Raw genomic sequence first — 7,004 nt, 5'->3', positions numbered from 1 at the left:
AGACAAGGCAGACTGGGTTAAATTTTCTGAGCTAAGTGAAATCGAAGGGAGAGCAGAACAGTTTGAAAGTATTGATGATGCTATAGACCTGCTGAATGGAACTCTTCATACAGCAGGAGTCAATTCAATTCCCAAAACAACAGGGTTATTCAAACGACGACCAGTCCCGTGGTGGTCTTCAGAACTAACTGCACTCCACAGAGCCACAAGAAGATCTCTAACACGATTGCGTAGACTCCGAACTGATGAGAATTTAATTATGTACAAGAAATGTAGAGCACAGTTCCGTCGTGCCATGAAAGAAGCAAGGCGCCAGTCATGGATGTCTTTTGTTTCCTCCATTAACAGTAGAACACCACCATCTTCTGTGTGGAGGAAAGTAAAAAAGATAGCTGGCAAATTCACCCCCAACCCACCACCAGTGTTGAAGGTGAATGGCCAGTATGTAACTGAAGCAAATGAAGTTAGCAATGCCTTGGCTAATCATTTTTCAAATGTATCCAGCAAGTATGAAGGAGCCCCTGGTCACCAGTATAGGAGCACTGAAGAAAATAAAATTTTAAATTTTGCAACAAGAAGGGAAGAGTCGTATAATTCTCCTTTCACTGAAAGAGAATTTGATTCCGCACTTGCTCATTGCAACGATACAGCCCCTGGACCCGATGGAATTCCATATGCAATGATTAAACATGTACATTTTAATACAAAGCTATTTATTTTAAGCATTATTAATAGAATATGGCATGATCATAGTTACCCAAGTGTTTGGGAACTAGCCATTATTTTAGCCTTTTTAAAACCCGGTAAAGACAAGTTTTTAGCAGCAAACTATCGTCCTATTGCATTGACATCTTGTTTATGTAAAATCATGGAGAAGATGGTCAATCCAAGGCTGATATGGTACCTTGAAAAGAAAGGTATTTTATCACCGATTCAATGTGGATTCCGAAAAATGCACTCAACGACTGATGTGTTGATACGACTTGAGTCTTCTATTTGTGAAGCCTTTGCTTCCAAACAGCACCATGTTACAGTATTTTTTGACCTTGAAAAGGCATATGATACCACATGGAGATATGGTATTCTTAAAACCATTCATGAATTGGGATTGAGAGGAGAGCTGCCACTATTTATTCAGGCATTTCTTTCACGTAGAGTTTTTCAAGTGAGAGTGGGGGAAGCTCTATCAGAGAGTAAGTGCCAGGAAGAAGGAGTTCCTCAGGGTAGTGTGCTGAGTGTAACCCTTTTTGCACTAGCAATTAATGGGATATCCTCAGCCATTCCCCAGGATGTTCTCTCAACATTATTTGTGGATGATCTCTCAATATCATTTGCTGGCACTAGAATGGCAATGGTTGAGAGAAAAATCCAACTCTCTATTGATAAAATTATCCAGTGGGCTGACATGAATGGATTCAAGTTCTCGACAAGTAAAACTACCATTGTCCATTTTTGTCGTATCCGGGGAGTACATCCAGACCCGGATATATACATTAAAGGTCAACGGATACCCTGTGTATCGGAAACCAAATTTTTAGGTTTGATATTTGACTGTAGACTTACCTGGGTTTCTCACCTAAAAGCGCTAAAAGCTAAATGTGTTGAAGCTCTGAATATCTTAAAAGTATTGTCCCATACATCATGGGGGGCAGACCGCAATACTATTTTAAAATTATACAAGGCCTTGATTTTTTCCAAAATTAGTTATGGTTGTGAGGTATATTCTTCAGCCACCCCAAGCCGGTTAAAAATATTAGACTCGATACATCATGCAGGTATTAGATTATCTACTGGAGCTTTTAAAACCTCGCCTATCCCAAGTCTCCTTGTTGATGCTGGAGAGTTACCTCTAGACCTTTACCGAATGTCTTCCATTCTTCGGTATTGGTTTAGATTGCAAAGACTCCCTAGCTCTCTAGCCTTTCAGACTGCAAGCCTTGTAAGACACGCATCATACTTTGAGTTGCACCCAAAATCTCCTCAACCTTATGGCTTTCGGGTGAAACGATTTTTAAATAGTCTGGATATAATTAGAAATAAGGTACTTCCATTCAAGGTATCATCAACGCCTCCATGGAAATTACCTGACATATCTTTTTGTAAATGCTTTATTGGAGTTAAGAAGAATATGACTGACTTAGAATCCAGGTCTCTTTTTATGGAACATGTCGAAGAACATAGGGGATCGACTTTTATATATACTGATGGCTCCAAATCTGATGCTGGCGTTGGATTTGGAGTACATAGTAATGATTTTAATTGTAGAGGTGCACTTCCTCTAACAGCTTCCATATTTACTGCCGAACTGTATGGCATATTAACCGCTATTGAGAAAATAGCTTTGGAAAAGGAGGGTAATTTTACAATTTTTAGTGATGCAAGGAGTGTTCTTCAAGCTTTAGAAGTTTTTAATTCTAGTAACCCTCTAGTTTTAAAGATTTTATAATGGCTTTTTATTATTGGACGGAAAGGTATAACTGTTCGATTTTGTTGGGTTCCAGCACATGTAGGTGTGTCTGGGAATGAGAAGGCAGATTTACTGGCGAAGAATGCGGCATCCGAGTTGCTACCAAGGAGGTATCCCATTCCATGTAACGATCTCCTACCTTACATCAAGAAATTGGTTTGTGATAAATGGCAACAGCACTGGGACAGTCAAGATGGCAATAAAATGAGGGAAGTAACAAATATCATATCACCTTGGAGGTATAACATGATTCCCCGAAAATGGGAGACGACTCTTTGTCGTCTCCGTATTGGTCACACACGGTTGACACACGAGTTTCTGCTGAAGGGCCAACACCAACCGTATTGCGAGGACTGCTTAGTACCTTTAACAGTGAGGCATTTGTTGACCGAATGCCCTAATTTTACTAACTTAAGAAATAGATATCTGTTTGAGGCTCGAGGTGAGGATTGCAGGTTTATCCTTGCCAAGATTCTTAGACATGATGTGTCTTACTATGCGAGCGGAATTTTTAGATTTATTTCAGAAGCAGGTCTTCTGAAAACTATTTAACTATTTTAATGACTTCTTAATTTTTATGGTTTTAATCGAATTCTCTATTAATTTTCATATACAGTAAATGGTATCGGCGTCAATGACCTTAGATGTCAGGATGCCAGAAAACTTTCAATCAATCAATCAATCATTTGCGATGGGAACGAGTGTCATTTTCGAAGAGATCAGAATTTTTTCCATAGATAAAAGTAGTTTTTTTCCTAGGTTACATTGCCCTGTAATGCAGTACAATAATACCGTAAAGAATGTGCTTTCACTAAATTTGACCTTCATTGCAACAGCAAATTAACCAAAACCTCATTAAACTATCTAAGAACCATCTACCCGGTGGTTATATGAATATAGCTTTAGTCCCTGACGTCCCGGCAGAAATTGAAAAACTCGCGGCAATCACCGATTATTTAGCCAGGTGTACTACCTGTGCGCTCTCTAGAAAGGTACCTGGAACCATTCCATGATTCCTCAGATCTTCCCTGCCGCGCACGCCGGCAACATTTTTGGATTTTTCACTTGCTGTAACCAGTATAATTGCAGTTATCTTGGTGATGTACAATTATACTGTTGGCTTTTGCCGTTTGGTTTTATTTTGACTGAGAGTTAATGTTTGGAATATGATCGCTATGTTCATAGCTTAAAATGGGTAGGATTAGGAGTTTTTTCCACCTACGTACTGTAAAACTAACGAACCTACTCTTAAAAACATGGCGGAAGGAAAACACTCCGCCAACACTATGACATCACAATCATATAACATAAACTACGTAGTTCTACGTAGTATGACTTGCATATTCTTTTCTTTTCCTAACAGAGAATGAAATGTAATTCTACTTACATACCAAAAGTATTTAAGTTTTTATAATATGTTAGGAATATATTTTTTTGTTTAAGAAAATATTTGTCCTTTTAGTATAATTTCTTTAGATAATCTTCGATCTATTTTCAGAGATTAAATAAAACTAACGTAGAGTTAAAGTTACACTACGTAGTTATCATGAAAATCGATACAATCTCACAAATTACTTTGTATCATTATTTATTCTTGTTTTCGATATTGGTATTTCTAATATTAATCAGATAACCTATTGCATTCTCATTCAAGCCCTTGGCGGAAGAGTAATATCTCTCGCAGCGGGCAGATCTATTTATGGTCTGATGTGAAAGAGTATAAAAAGATGACAAATTCGGAGATAATTTGTATTTTTCCTAACCATACAAACCTTAGCTATTTACATTGGGTTTACCTTTCGGCGTAGCTGAAATGGCGAGCCATTAGAATTTAACGAGGGTGTATTACCCCCGCGCTAGTTAGCAGGGGGGTAGGGGAGTGGTAGCTAGCTACCCCTCCCCCCCTCACACACCGGTGAACTGCTTCACTTCACTTAGAGGTAGGACTTGTCTTGGGGGACAGGGCTGGCGGGCAAATATGTGTAAATAGCTAAGGTTTGTATGGTTAGGAAAAATACAAATTATCTTCGAATTTGTCATTTGTTCCATAACCGAAATACAAACCACGCTATTTACATTGGGTGACTTACCCCTTAGGAAGGGTGGAAAGTACCCCGCCATACTGGCTTTGGCTTTACTCGGGGACTCAGAATCCGAGTGAGTCGCACTCGAGAAAAGGAGTCCCTGCACCTCACAAGTTCTCGTGGCCTACATAAGCTTGTGTGTGGAGGAAGAAGTGTGACCCGTCCTAGGCAGTTGACCTGGAGTTCCAGAAGGAACTCTGGGTTAGGACGTTCCCAATACCACCTCGTCAGGGTATGGGGGACACGACAGTATTGACTCAATACTCGGAACACAAGGAAGCATGGTTTACCTGCAGAGGTTTGAGGTCAGCTATGCAGAGACCAGGATGCTGCTTCCCCAGTAGAGGGGACGATGAAGAAAGAAGTAAGGGCCAGACATACTTCTTTCGTTCATGCAGACTAAAACCTGATAACAATTCCCTCAACCTTCTGCTACCTGTCCAAAAAGGAGTCTGAGGTTAGACCAGCTGTTGTGTAGCCACCACAGCGCGATAGAAATGTATCGATACTCCTGTGGGTCACGTCCTCCAGGAAGCGGGCTGGGAAGGTCATTAGACGCTTCCAGACTCCAGCTTGTAGCACCTGCGTCACAGAGTAGTACTACTCGAAGGCGAGGGACGTTGCGATGTATCCGACATCGTGCTGTAGGGCGACGTGATGGGGGAGGGTCTGGATTCAGGTCGAGATGAATGTCCTTGAGTCCGAGCTGAAGAGGTATACTGGTGACTCTCCCCTGTGTCCTTCCTGTGCTCCCAACCTGGCTGCACGTGAGGACAAACTGCAGCTGTTCCCAAAGATAACCCCTCGATTCCTTTACTGGCAAGAAAGAGAAGGTTTGGGTCATCTGATACAGAATGGTGACTCGAAATCTTGAAGGAGTTGGACCGAAGGGCCGGGACTTCAAGATTCTGAGTCTAGCAAACAACTCAGGAACGAACCTGAATGTTGCCTTCCCCTATTCCTTAGAAAGGGCGGAGTCGTACGAGACCAAGAAGATTGCTTACACACCGGCCGAGGCCAGAGTGAGCAGGAGCACCGTCCCCCAAGACGGAATACGATCAGAGGCCTGATGTAATGGTTCTTGAGAAGATCTCTTAAGGGACTAAAAAGTCCGAACCATGCTCCATGGAGGAAGTCTCACTCCGACTGGGGGCAGGGACGTTCGCAGCTTCGCATGAGCGAAGAAAGGTCCAGCGGTAAGGAAAAAATCTATTCCTTTCAGCCTGAAGGCCAGGGAAAGGCTGAGCGACAGGCTTCACTGCCGAGAGCGGAAAGGAGTTTCCTCCCGCCGAAAAGCAATACGTCCGTTATTGCTGGAGAAGAGGCCTCAAGGGTAGAGGTATCTCTCCCACGACACCTACCACAGAAGACTCTCCACTTCGCCTGGTAGACCCCTGCGGATGACTATCGCAGGTGACGCGACCTCCGCTCCGCGACTGTAGCGGGTTGTCTCTTCTTGAGGAGGCGGCGTAGTGTCTCCAGGCATGAAGCCGAAGCGATGCCCCGCCTCGTGAAAGATGTTGCAGTGTGGTTGTTTGAGTAGCCTGTGCCGTGGGAGAAGCTCTCCCGGGAGTTCCGTCAGGGGAAGCAGAGGGTCCGGAAACCGTTCCGCGTATAGTCCCAGTGGAGCTCTCAGGGCCATCGAAAGGTTGACAGACAACCCGATCTTGTTGAGATCCATTCTCAACAGACAACAATGGTGGGGAGACGCAGGCGTCAATGTTGTCCCACCATCACCGGAAAGCATCTTGCCAAAGAGTCTTGGGGTCTGAGACTGGGGGAAAGAACAGCTGAAGCTTGAAATTCCAGGCTGTCGCGATCAGGTCCCCCAGGCCAGGACTTGCTGGTTACTAAAGGCCAAAGACCCACAGGTAACCTCTATCTGCGAGGCTCTGCTCGGATAGTCGGAGAGAACATTCCTCTGCCCAGAATGAGCGAGCCGATAGTGGTGTAGAGAGGACCTCGGATCATCTCAGTATCTCTACTGCAAGATGCGAAGGTATGAAAATGCGTCCCTTGCTGGTTGGAATACGCCAGTACCATGAAGTCGTCGTGCACGGAGCGACTCGGCAGGAACTGTAGGATCTGTAGAGGGGCCAGACTACGGCCCCTAAGCCTGCCTGAATGATGGGGAGGTATCCTTCAGGTCCTGACCATAGGCCTGAACCGGAGCATGCCCCCCCCCCTTTTCTTTGATGAGTCCGAGAACAGCATCAAAATGTGGGGAAAGGACGAGAATATCCACTCCCATTAAGAGGTTCCATAGGTCAACACCCATTGCCGGTCTAAACGTTCCGCTGGTCCCATAGGGGGCCAGAAAGTCCGGTTAATCGTTGGTTTGATACCACCGGAACTTGGGCCGCCCCACAGGGAACTTATCCTGAGGCGACCGTTCGGGACTTTAGACGGGTCAATGAGGAAAAGAGACCCAGGAAACGTTCCAAGGTAGGGCT

The sequence above is a fragment of the Palaemon carinicauda genome, chromosome 23 (genome assembly GCF_036898095.1).
Source record: "Palaemon carinicauda isolate YSFRI2023 chromosome 23, ASM3689809v2, whole genome shotgun sequence".
Classification (NCBI taxonomy): Eukaryota; Metazoa; Arthropoda; class Malacostraca; order Decapoda; family Palaemonidae; genus Palaemon; species Palaemon carinicauda.
Note: the sequence above shows the minus strand (reverse complement) of the source record.